Genomic DNA, 13,529 nt, shown 5'->3' on the forward strand with positions numbered 1-13,529 from the left:
GCTTTTAGTGAGAACGTTCCAGTTAGTGACGAACCATTTCAGTATTTCTCCCTGACTCATTATATGCACAGTATATATTCTATAGTTATTGGGAACTGAATTAAGTGCTTTCTTTAATCGCTTATGGAAACATTATAATAGATTAGAGAAATACGGGCTGACCAGATGTTCCAGTGACCAAAGTGGCACCAACTGCGTTGTTTCGTAGCTCGTTATCTGTACTTTCTCACGCAAGAGATATCGCCGTGTCTAGTGCATTATAGGCAGTTGACTATTTAACATAAATTATTTTCCGTATTCTGTTTGTATGTGCATACAGATGAGTTAACTGAGTGATTTTTGGAATGAACTGCCAACCCTCTTTAGTTGACCATTGCAACCGTACCTTGAGCTTCGGTGCTCAGGGAGTTTGACTCCAGGTCTGGAAGCCGTAACCACGCATCTCGCGTCAAGCTTCAAATCTGACTTTTTGTTAAGGGGCCTAAACTATTAGCCGGTGAAAGACGTTTTCTTACGGCTAGCCCCAACTATTGAAGTCCCAGGTCCGCAGACTTTTAGCGTAAATGTAAGTTATACACGCGCCCTCCGACATCAGGATTCTACTTTTTTTTTATTTGCTGAAGACTCATCTTTACGCTCCAGGATTGTTAGTGCAGCAACTGGATTCATCGTGGGACGATCCAGACAACTTTTCGCCAGTGCTAATCCCCCAAGTGTGTCAATAGTGTGAAAGAAGCATTTACAGTGAAATCCGAATTATAATCTTATATATTTAAAGGCCTATCGCGCACTGAAAATGCAAAGTGTGATTTCAGTAACGAAAATTATTATACATATTCAGTGTTCAGTGTTGTGTTCATTCCTCTTCGTTATTTTTTTATATGATAGTGTTCTAATAAATAAGCGTAGTGTCATTTAATCCAGTGTGCATTCGTTGTTTGTATGAGTGATGTTTGTGTGCATTATGGTCTGGATGACCGTCTGATCGTCCGTGAGGTTTTCGAGATGAGACACCCGAACCTCTCGGCGCCTAATGCTCATTTCATCATTGAGACCTACGAGCGATTTGGGAACAGTTTGTAACTCTTCTTGGAGAGGTCCTTCATCGTCCTGTCCAGGTAAGTTCCAGTCTCAGGAGAGTACTTATTAGTAGGACCACGAACCACAAACAGCGACCAGATTACAAGAAGTGGTTATAAATAAATGTTCACCCAAATAGAGACCTCGAATCGAAATGGTTACAAAATAATGAGAGCCCGAACAGCGACCCAAACTCAGGCCGGTTACAAATAAATGACGCCCGAACTACCGACCCGAATCGAGACCGTTGGTGCTCGAATACACATATAAGATTAATATTTTAATATATCACTTCTTTTCCAGCTCGACGCGGGATGCGTGGTTACGGCTTCCAGACCTGGAGTCAAACTCCCTGAGCACCGAAGCTCAAGGTACGTGTTGCAATGGTCAACTAAAGAGGGTTGGCAGTTCATTCCAAAAATCACTCAGTTAACTCACCTGTATGCACATACAAACAGAATACGGAAAGCAATTTATGTTAATTTTAGTCAACTGCCTATAATGCACTAGACACGGCGATAACTCTTGCGTGAGAAAGTACAGAAAACGAGCTACGAAACAACGCAGTTGGTGCCACTTTGGTCACTGGAACATCTGGTCAGCCCGTATTTCTCTAATCTATTATAATGTTTCCATAAGCGATTAAAGAAAGCACTTAATTCAGTTCCCAATAACTATAGAATATATACTGTGCATATAATGGGTCAGGGAGAAACACTGAAATGGTTCGTCACTAACTGAAACGTTCTACAATAAAAGCAATGTTTTAAATATATATATGAGAAAACGATGAAATACTTCTTTGTCCAATTGTGTGGGAAAGGAGCAATTCCCACCGAAGAAAGAACTTATATTCGTTGCAGAATGAAGTATAAATTAAAAATAATGATTACTGTCTTTACGAAATATACAGAGTGTCCACAAAAAATCCTTCTATAACCTGGTAGCGGTTATAAATCCATTCTTAAAACGGTAAATTAATTGCAGAAAGGCACATCTTGATAGGATTCCCCGTTCTTGCTCTATGGAAATCAGTACTGACACCGGAAGTAATAGTTAATCTGAACTCTTCCGGTTTAAATTGAACATTAAAGGGGAAATTAATCCTATTCTTATGATATAAATAAAATGCAAGAAACACCATTTTGATAGTTTTTTGTAGCATTTGCGACCTAAGGGGACCAGTATTGCTACTGGAAAGAATAATAAATAGAATCAGTTCCGTCTTTAACAGAGTGTTGTTTATAGTCGTTACACATTATATGGATAGGCTGATTTGTTTGAATAAAATTGGTTCTCGCTATCTTTCATCAATTTTGTTCTATGGCGTTAAGGGTTAAAAAGGTGTTCAAACCGTAAATAATAGTACACTGAACCAGTTTTGGTTTTGGTAGAGTGATGATAATGTGTGTATAGGAATGATATGTTTACAAAACTGCTTCTCGTTTCCTGTTATCGTTTTCGTTCTATAGCGATACACTTCGAAACCCAACTTGAATAACTTCATCTACTTCTTGTTTGAATAGGGATTGGTGGAAACTATTCTTGGGATGCTGAATTCTTAGAGGAACATTTTCTTACGACACTGAATTGATTGTAAAAAGCCGTATCTTGATATCTCTTATTGTTTTGATTTCTAAAAATAATAATTGAAATAGGAAGTAGTAGTTAATTTGGACCACTTCCTGTTGATTGTAAAAAAGTCGTACCCTGAAACCTCCTATTGTTTTGATGTATGGAAATAAGAATTGAAATACGAAGTAATAGTTAATTTGAAATTCTTCCTGTTGATTGTAAAAAAAGCCGTATCCTGATATCTCCTATAGTTTTGATCTATGTAAATAAGAATTGAAATAGAAAGTGATAGTTAACTTGAACCACTTCCTTTTCTGGTAGGATTTTGGCAATAATTATGGCATGTTGCATTAAGACGCTAAATCTTTAGGACAAACATGTTCTCATTATCTGTACGGTTTTCGTCTATGGCTTAGATCGTTGAAACATAACATGGCCAATTTTTGCAACTGCTTTGGTCAAAGCGCTACGAAGAAGTAGGAGGATATTGTTGAGACGATCAATCGATAGCAAAAAGCCACTTTTTAATATCTTTTACCATTATTGCTCTCAGGAAATCGGTATTTTAACGGGAAGGACTAGTAAATTTGAACAATTTGCGGTTATGATAGACTTATATGGATAATAACGATATGTTTGTTGAGAGGCTGAATTGTTTGCCTAAAACTGCTTCTCGTTATCTGCTGCCGTTTGCGTTCTATAGCGATAAACGTTGAAACCGTTATTGAAACCAGAAGATATAATTAAATTCTAACTACATCCGAATTTTAGTTGAGTTGATTTCATTTTAGTTAAGCGTCTCTTTCAACATCGAGGCTATATGAGACGTAGACTTACTGATGCATGTAGAATCCGAACCACATGGTACAGCCGATTTTGGAAGAGTATTGTAGATAGTAAAGATATGTTGTCTTTACACTCTAATTGTTTGCAGAAAGCGCTTCTTACTATCCGTTATCATTTTGTTTGTATATCGACAAAAGTTGAAACTGGAAATGGCTAATTTGAAGGAATTCCGGTTAGAGTAGAAGGTTAACTGAGGAAATAAAATATATTCTTTAGAAATAAAAACTATTAATTGCAAACGACTACACATTGAAGCATTTACTATTTCTATTAGGAGGAAATCGGAAATTGAAACCCGAAGTATTAGTAAATTTCAACCATTTATGGTTTTGGAAGTGTATCTTGGATACTCATTATGTTATCTCTATATGGTAACTCTGTTTCAAAAGCCAGTTCTCGCTATGTTACTGTTTCATGCTATGACAACGAAAGCTGAAGCTGATATTGAAAGCAAAAGTATTAATAAATTTAAATCAGTTTCAATTTTAGTAGAGTATTGTAGGTGACCGTGATATGTTGCTTCTACATACGGAATCGTTTACAAAAAAAAAAAAAAAAACTTCTCCCTGTATGTTGCTATTTTCTTCTATGGGTTAAATGTTAGAACCGGAAATAGCTAATTTGAACCACTTCTGGCATGAATATGGAGTTAACGGATGCAATGGAATCTATTGTTTGGAAGCATAATCAATGGAAGAAAATCCCTTCTCGATGTGACACTGTCCTTGCGATGGCATGTGTCTACAGACACTTGGATGAACCCACTCTATAACACTTCCGATTTTTATGCACAGCATAGTTTATAAGTTTGAAACCTGTCTTTCGTTTCATACATATTATTAACACTAACTTATAAATGATACTCTTATGTATAATTCGAAAAGTTAACCCTAAAATTTATGTCAGATTTGAAGCAGTTGTGGGAAGGAATCTTGCTATATCAAATTTGTAGGTGTTCAGGTAAAACCAATATAATCTTTCTGTTTTCTATCCTATTAATAATGCATAAGTCATTTCTAGTGTATATCAACTTCAGGGACGAAAGTGACTCGTGACTTAATGAGAAGCCATTTGTTGCTTTTCCAAGGTCAATACAACTACAAAATAGCTAATACTAGGAGTACACGCGACCCATTACTTCGATATAAGAGACAAATACAACAGAAGTGTTTACGTCGTGCCTAATGCATCTGGAACTTAGTAGAGGGCTTGACCTGGCGAAAGGAACACAGCAACGATCTATGCGAAAGAACGGTGGTCTATGCAAGGAATGCTTTCGGTTGTTCTATCTGTTGTGTGTATGAAATAAGAGTTTCTTTGTGTGTCTGTCTGGTGGTTCTCTGTGCGGCCTGAAAATCAGACGAAATGACCGAAATTTACTACATTATGGTCACGAATACCTTCATTCACGCCCCAGACCAAGAGGAAGTGCTTTTTTCTTAAATTCGAACCAGAGGTCTCAGCGGAAGGAGACTTTACCAGGACATGTAAAAATATTAGAAAAAGGCCGATATTTGTATTGATTTCGTAGTTTTCGCGGTCGCTGAGATCAATGGTGACGCTTCCATTAGCAACGACTTTCGAAATCAGCTACCATTGTTTGCGAGCCGAGGTCACCGGGGAGAGGGGTTACCGAAACATGTAGAAATCGTCCGAAATGACGGACATTAGTGTGAAATCAATGGTGACTTTTTCATTAGCGATAATTTTCAAAATCGGCTACCATTGTATGCGGGCTGGAGTCGCCAGTGGGGCACCGAAACATGAAAAAAATCCAAAATATTCTATGTCAGTGTCAATAACTTTGTTTTCACGGTCTCTGAGACGAATGGTGATTCTTCCAGAGGCTTTGGCTTCCAAATAAACCCCAATAGCCTAAGGGCCAGAGGCGCTTCTTTTAAATTTCGAACCGTAAAGTAGTAGAAAATGACCGTTTACTTTTAGTTTCGTTGTTTAGTTTGTTTACATAGATATTTTATTTGATCCATGCGTAAAGTCGGTATTTCAGCTATTTTCTAATAAATGCAAGAAATAAATTATTAATAATATTCGGTGTGGCCCAAAAATACATATAGATGGCCGTACTGATCAGCTCATTGCATTATATAATTTTTTGTTTTTAATTATCAGGTAGACTTAGTTTTTTATTATTAGTTTTAATATGCTTTTACTTGCATCTTAAGCTCAGAAGAGCCGAAGAAAATAAACTCATAAACTAGAATGTTATAGTTGATGAATGCAGAGGTGTATGCGAACTTTTGGACTACAACAGATATAAATGTATTTTGTCAAAAAAAAGAGAGAGAGACAGAGAGAAATGAAAGAGTAAACATACATAAACGTATTCGACTTTACATAATCTATACTAAACCACGGTCAATAAACTAATATAATGTAGGAAAAATGCAGGAAAGTAATTAATAATAAATATGAACATATAAAATATATTTCGAAAGAAAAAGTTCCCCTGAGAGAACTTATTTACTCCAGATGTCGAAGCGTTAACCAGAGTGGGTCAGTGGATTAAGCGGGTCGAGGTTTCTGAGTGTGTCGTGGGTCACAGCATGTGACCCAATGCGACCCCCACCCACTATGTCCCACTGAGACCCAGCACCCACTGTGACGCACTGCAACCCACCACCCACTATGACCCACTCTGACCTACCGATCAACTCTGATCACTGCATTGTAGACAGCATCTTATGAACAGCATTTATTTTTTCACCCTCAGCCCTAGTCATAGAAATTAAAAACACGTTTCTGATTGGCTGCAGACTGCAATATTTCAAACCTTCTGGTATATATGTTGCGTATTATAGTAGTAATAGAAGAAAATTGTCATTTTGTTGGAGTTGGAGAAGAAGAGAATTGAAGAAGCAGTTGAGGTTCAATTTATATCATGGCAGTAAAGGTGGAATGAAAGGAGCCCTGCGGGGCTTCTAACCCATTTCTACTACTAATACTATTACTACCTCTCTTATTACTACTACTACTACTTTTACTGTGGATTCGTATAACAATACTGCACACGTAACGTAAGTAAATCACTTTTTTGTGTATCATTTTCGTCGTATTTTAATGAAAAAAATTGTTATGAAAATTTTAAAAATAAACTATGAAACTAAAAAACATTCCTAGGCCCGGGTTTAAACCCACGCCAAAAGCAATTATAATTATTAGCTCATGCCCTAGTACGCTCGTATACGAGGACCGCTACTAGCAGGCACTTGATTCCTGTTATATTTGTGTTTCGTGGTGAGAAACGGATAACTTCAACTAACCAGAACCGCGTATTTAGTTTCTATGAGTAGGGTCGATCGTGATTTAAAAATATGCTTGTTAACACTGGTGAATTTGTCTACGTTTTATTTTCAAAGCCTCCATTTCCACCTTTTATTTGTATCTGTTTATTTACCTGAGATAAGTATATCCAAATGAAAAAAGACCTTGCGGCATTATTGGATATTGATATTTGTAATTGTAATATTAGCAATATGACTTATACTATTACTTGACTTTCGAGACACAGCCTGTGAGTTTTAGAGGAGCTAACTCCAGAAAATATACATTTTTGAATCACTGTTATTTGTAAATTATTATTTAAAAAGTTGTATGTAACTATGCGTGTTTAATTATCGCGGCCAAATTACAGCCAAATCAAATGACTTTAGGTATATAGTTGTTATATATTTAGGCCATAATCTAAACTGGGATGTAATCGTGTTGCATTCATTATAATAATATCCTAAATTATACTGGGGATCGGAATTTTTGCGAAAAAATGAGTATCTCATTAACCGTTAAACGTACGCAGTAGAAATTCAGTATATTAACTCTTTATTGAACACGATCAGAACGTCTTCTAGCATTCTTTAAAATTCTCCTTTATGGGGAAGGGCGGCAGTTTTTATATATGGTAAATTGAATGTGGGTTATTTTGTAAAAATAATCGAAAACGATCGATATTAGTTGAGAAACAAATTCATAAACAAAATTGAGAAACAATAAGTACAGTGTTTCCCATCGCATATCCATATGTGCTTACCATGCATTTTCTACTATAATAACTGCTGAAGCTTGTTTATTATATGGAGTGCTTATAGCACAGGACAATCAACCCATAAAGTTGTGAGACAAATAGACGAAAAAATTGGAATGTAAGCTTCTGTACGTTGGTCTACTTAACGTGATTTCCGACGTTAAAAATTTCATCCGTTTTTCCACTGAAAAGTATCGACAACTCAACAAGAAAATAATTAGAGCATGATAATTTAATTGAAATTCATCGTGATTTTGCCAACAGCAAACACTTTATCATTTTATATCGTAAAGGTGAGATCCATCGTTATTTTAGCAGAGCTTTGCTTGAGCAATTGGCCGTAGCAATTCAAACTCCGATTAGTTTGAATTTTACAACCTGGTTTTATTACAAGTCTAAACTCTTTAGTCGGTAGAGAAGAGACCGTGGATCATGTGTTAGAGTTGATGATGTGTTTTTGTAGTGCAGTGGTTTATGGTGTGTGGTGGATGGGAGTGGGTAATGGTGGCCGGTGGATGAGAGTGGTTGAGGGTGGGTCCTGGGTCATTGTGGATCATTGATCAGAGTGGGTCACGGTATTTGGTGGGTCATGGTGGTTCGTGTGTCAGAGTTTGCCACGGTGGGTGTGTGGGTCAGTGGGTCGTGAGTCACGGTGGGTGGTGGGTCGTGGATCAAGTTTCCGTTGACTCACGCCATAACTGGCGTTAACTACCGGGCCACCAAGGTAACCTTATAAATATTGGTTTGTCTATTGTATATAAATTCCAAATAGGCAAAATTGGAACAATATGGCATCGGAGTCAGTCATGTTTAACATACAGTCAGTTTTAATAAAATCTGTATGTTAAACATAGCAAATCCCTTTAAGAACATTTCCTAGGGCAGGACAATAATCCACATGGTCAAAGGAAAGAAATGTTAAAGATACACTAGCTGAACCTGAACTCTCTTCACACCGCATCATTCAAATATGAGCATTAACCTCCTTGTCATTCCTCACTACATCTGTACAAATCCCTTTGCAGACACAAGTTGCAGGATTTTAGCCTACTTCCGGTTGGAGTTTTTAATTCATGTACGACCAGTGTTTATTTTCTTTTTGCATGCAGTATGTAATAAGGAAATACATTACACGACATAACATCGGAATTATAACATCGGTGATGTACTGTATTTATTGAGCAAAACACTCAAACACTAAAGATTCAACTTAGACTGGAGAAATGATTATCCTTCGTTTTTCATTATAATTTGACCATGAAAAAAACGCCTGAGAGATATACAACCCTTGTATAAAATTATGTCATGTTGGAATGTATAACTCGTAGCATATGGTGTTTTTTTTATTTCAACACATCCAGTGTACCCTTAAAAGTTTAATAAAGAAATTACCGCCATGTTTTATAAATATTCAATTAGAACTGGACAATCTACGCAAAATTTGCAATCGATCAGTGAGAAAGTCATATTTCTAGATCCTGTAGTTCCCGAAATCTCATTGTCGAAATGATTGGCCACAAACATATAAACTTCCACAGACATATAGTTTAAAAGAACTCCAAAGATGGCAGCACAATTCACTTTCATTGATTTTGGAGAAAACTTATTAAAATACAAAGGTTTTGAACAATATTTTTTAAAAAAATAAACTGTATAAAAAGATTTATTTAAATAACTATTTTAAGTTTAAAATATTATTTGTCTTTGTTGAACGTGAAATCACAAATAACCTTAAATCAAAGGTTTGAAATCATAATTTACAAGTTGGAGCTAAGGCGTTTATATTTTGAATTTCCGACGTTACTGGATTCTTCCAAACCTCGTCTTCATTCATTCTTACTTACCAACTTCGATCCCAAATTTGAGAATACCAAGCTGTCTTTCCAACAGCTCTTAAAATATTTACCACGCGCCTCAGTTGCTCAAATTCTTCATACACGCAATGGGATAATCTTCAAGTCATACGATTCATAATTCTTAACCACTGTACGAAACAAATGCAGTTTCGTAATTTTTGGCAAGCATGCTGAAATGAAGGAACTTGAATCAAAGGCTTTGAAACAGGCGTCACGTCCACGAAGACCCCCGGCTCTTTCAGTTGTCATTAGGGGGGCGGGTCCTTCCCTGACAGACGATGAGATTCAGGACGAACTTACTCAAGAGGGTCACTCTATACTTAAGTGTATACCCATTAAAAACGACCATGGAGCCACATACATGGTACGAGTTCTAACTAATTCCGAAACCACCATCGATGACTTGCTAACTTATGGCGCCTTGATTTATAAAAGGAAGCATCGCGTCGAGCCATCAAAATGGATGCGAGCGCTGTTAAGCGTAGAGTTAGCACCCGACTTCAAAATGTACGCAACCTTGCAAATGTGAATACTGTAGTGGTGCCCACGATGCCAAGGTATGCACCAACTGAGCTAAGCCACCTAAATGCCCTACATGTCCACAACAATACCGGACGTATAGTTATCGATGCATAACAAAACCTACAGCTGAGCCTCTGAGTCCGGAACTAACGGTTCCTTTGCGACCTGTTTTACCGCCAAATTAGCAAGCTCTACTACCACCAGCTACTGACGAACCTATTACTCTCCAACAATTACTATCATTTTCACTATCGCTATGCAAAACATTTATCCCTTTCTTCGCCAACACATTCTCTGGGCGGTCAACTACTCTGATCGCCTGTTCTTTAAATGTTCCTTTCAAGCCACTTACTCTGGTCCACACGTGTATTTTCATGTCACGCCTCTCGAGGAGCATGCCTCCGCAGAAACTTCCAACTCTTCTGCTGCACCGTAATCATGAGTATTCCGCTCTTATTTGTTAATATTCGATCCCTCGCTACTCAGTATACCCTTTTCGAACAGCTTCTCTTAGAATAATCTTTTCAAGCCTTCCTCATTAATGAAACTCACCTCACACCGCTATGTCTTTTAAAATACCTAGATATACATTACTACGTTGTGATTCTACGGTAGCAGCACGCCGAGTAAATGGAGGAGTGGCCGCTGGCTTTCATCCTTCCATTAATCATCGCCAGTGTCACCCTTCCTTACATAACATACCAGAGCACCTCATTATCACCCACTATTTTCACTCCCTTTATGTCACTATAGCCACCATATATTTGCGCCCTGGACACCCAATCCCCCTCTCCTTTTTTCAGTATATCTCTAATAACTTTAAATCTTATATCATCATGACAGATATTAGTATCCATAGCCGTTCAGATAACTAGAAATAACGGTTTCCTAACCTCATCACCGGTCATGACACAGGCCATGTTTTTGACATACCAAAAAATACCGGACCTATCACTGAAACCACACCAGACGTTGTGATTTCATCTGTAAACCTTTCACATCGATGTACTCTCGAGGTACTAGATTCCATTGTTAGCGGTCATCTACCCATCAAACTTTACATTGATCAACCACAACCTCATACTCCTCGAACCTTACCAGAATCTCGTCGTGTCCCACTTTTTGACCAAGCAAAATGGGAACATTATCGCTCAACAATCACTGCCGATTTAGGCAATCTTGAGTCGCCTACCACAGAAGATGATCTGTGTAATTGCATTTCTGATATCTCCTACTCTATCCGTCATGCGTCCGAACTTCATATACCAACCACTGAAATCTCCCGGTACCAGCCACGCCTACCACCAAGTTATATTATATACCTCTTATACAGCGCATTTTTCCTAGAGTTTCAGCGCACTGGAAACTTGGAAGCTCTGCAACATCATCGCAAACCCCAGCGCACTGTCCGAAACCATGTTAAGGCATATCAACTCCGAACCTGGGTAAAGACTTGCAACACCTTGGCAGAAACTTCGCACCCAACTAAGTACTGGAAACGCTTTAATCTGCTGACGGGCAAGCTTACCACAACGCCTTATCCATTGCTTATTAATGACTGTCGGCTACAAACAGATGAAGATAAAGCCAACGCTTTTGCCGACCACCTGCAAACTACATATACTTCCATTTCACCAGACTTTCCCCGGAGGCATCCCACGGACATCTTGAACCTATCAGCACCTCACTTACAACCGAGTGAAACTCACAGTCTTCCCGACAATAATCCTCTCACCGCTCCTATCTCTACTGACGATATCTCGTCTGTCGTGAATCGCAAGCGTAGTACAGCTCCTGGTTTGGATAGGATAACTTATCGCCACATCAAAGAAGCAGCTTACTGGTTTCTTCTTCTTTCTTATATCTATAAATTTATACTTCGTACCGGCTACTTCCCCTCAGACTGGAAAACATCATCTATTTTAATGTTTCTAAAACCTAACAAACCTCCAGATTCTGTTGCATCTTACCGACCAATACAGCTAACCTCCGTATTTAGCAAAATTCTCCGAGCGCATCATAGTCGCCAGACTTCATCTCCATCTCTCTACCCATCAGTTGCTTCCTGTGCATCAGGCTGGATTTAGACCTAATTTTAGCATCAATGATCAACTGCTCAGACTCTTAAATCTCATTACAAATCATTATAATACTGCTCGACCGTCTTGTCTCATTCTTTTCGATCTCGAAAAGGCTTTTCATAAAGTTTGGCATTTAGCTCTCCTGTTCAAGCTACACTGCTTCCGACTTTCGATTTCTTATCTCCAATTCATATTTTACTTTCTTTCTAACCGCCTCTCTTATGTAACCATCAATTGCTCCTTCTCTCATCCAATTTTTATTCACTCTGGTGTTCCCCAAGGTTTTGTTCCTTCATCCCTACTATATCTTCTGTTTGTAGCTGACATGCCGGCACTTCCTCTCAATGTGCACACTTTTCAATATGCTGATGACACTGCTTTTCTCTGTACAGCCCGAACCATTCAACAGATTAATTCTTCTCTCAGCATAGCGATTGACTCCTTCTTTCGATGGTGCAATTAGAGGCGACCCCACATCAACTCCACTAAGACGCAGGCAATAATTTTTATTTCACCTCGCAAGCGGTCTCGAGTATAGAAAAATCCGAATCTTCTTAACATCAGTGTCGACGGTATACGAATTCAACCCACTAAACAGGTCACTAACCTCGGTCTTACTATCGACCATCATCTAACTTGGCGATCACATCTCAAAGAAATTCCTCGCAAGGCCTATAATCGTTTAAACCTTCTCAAACGTCTTATTGGTACAACATGGGGATTACAGTCTTCTACAGTACTCAACACATACAAGGTATTTTTGTGCCCCGTTATAACATATGGACATCCTGACTGGGTTAGTGCATTATCTTACTTCTACAACAAATTAAAAGAGCTCGAACGACATGCTTTTCGTCTAGCATACCGAATCAAGCTTCCGAATCCAACGCAGGAGTTGTATGAGCGCATAACGTTTCCTACCCTACTTCATCACGTCGAAAAATTAGGGCTCAGATTCATTACTACCCGCTTTCAGCAACGGCTTCTACATGTGGACACGATGGATATCGATCGCAACTACGATCTGGAATATAATTTCGTCACCTGTCCTTTATCTCTGCTCTTCTGGCTTTATCTCAAAACTCTTCCACCTGACCATCCCGGCCATTTTGTCGATTCTGCCTATATTTCCGACCATCTTACCCATTATGTTTCACCTACATATACTGCACTGTAAATCCATTATACTAACAGGGCTTCACATGTCTTTATTACTGTCAAGAAGGGCCCCTGGACAAGAAGATAACAAGCATTCATCTTTTTAACAAATTGTTTGTGTTTGTCCTGTAAAGTACTCCTCACCATCGTCATTTCTCCTGCCCTAATGATTACGATCACAAGATCATAATGCCCAAATGGATACCGCAATATTATGAAATAAATATGTAATATAATAAAGTGCTATCTGTATAAATGATATTCCAGATTTCCTCTTCAACCCATATACCGGCTCCAATCTCCTTTCTGCACCAGTACTTTCACCTCTCCCCCCGGATTGAGGGCGTAACCCTCGCAAGGGAGCTAGCCTTT

The sequence above is a fragment of the Thermobia domestica genome, chromosome 9 (assembly GCF_964235325.1).
Source record: "Thermobia domestica chromosome 9, izTheDome1.hap1.1, whole genome shotgun sequence".
NCBI classification, from domain to species: domain Eukaryota; kingdom Metazoa; phylum Arthropoda; class Insecta; order Zygentoma; family Lepismatidae; genus Thermobia; species Thermobia domestica.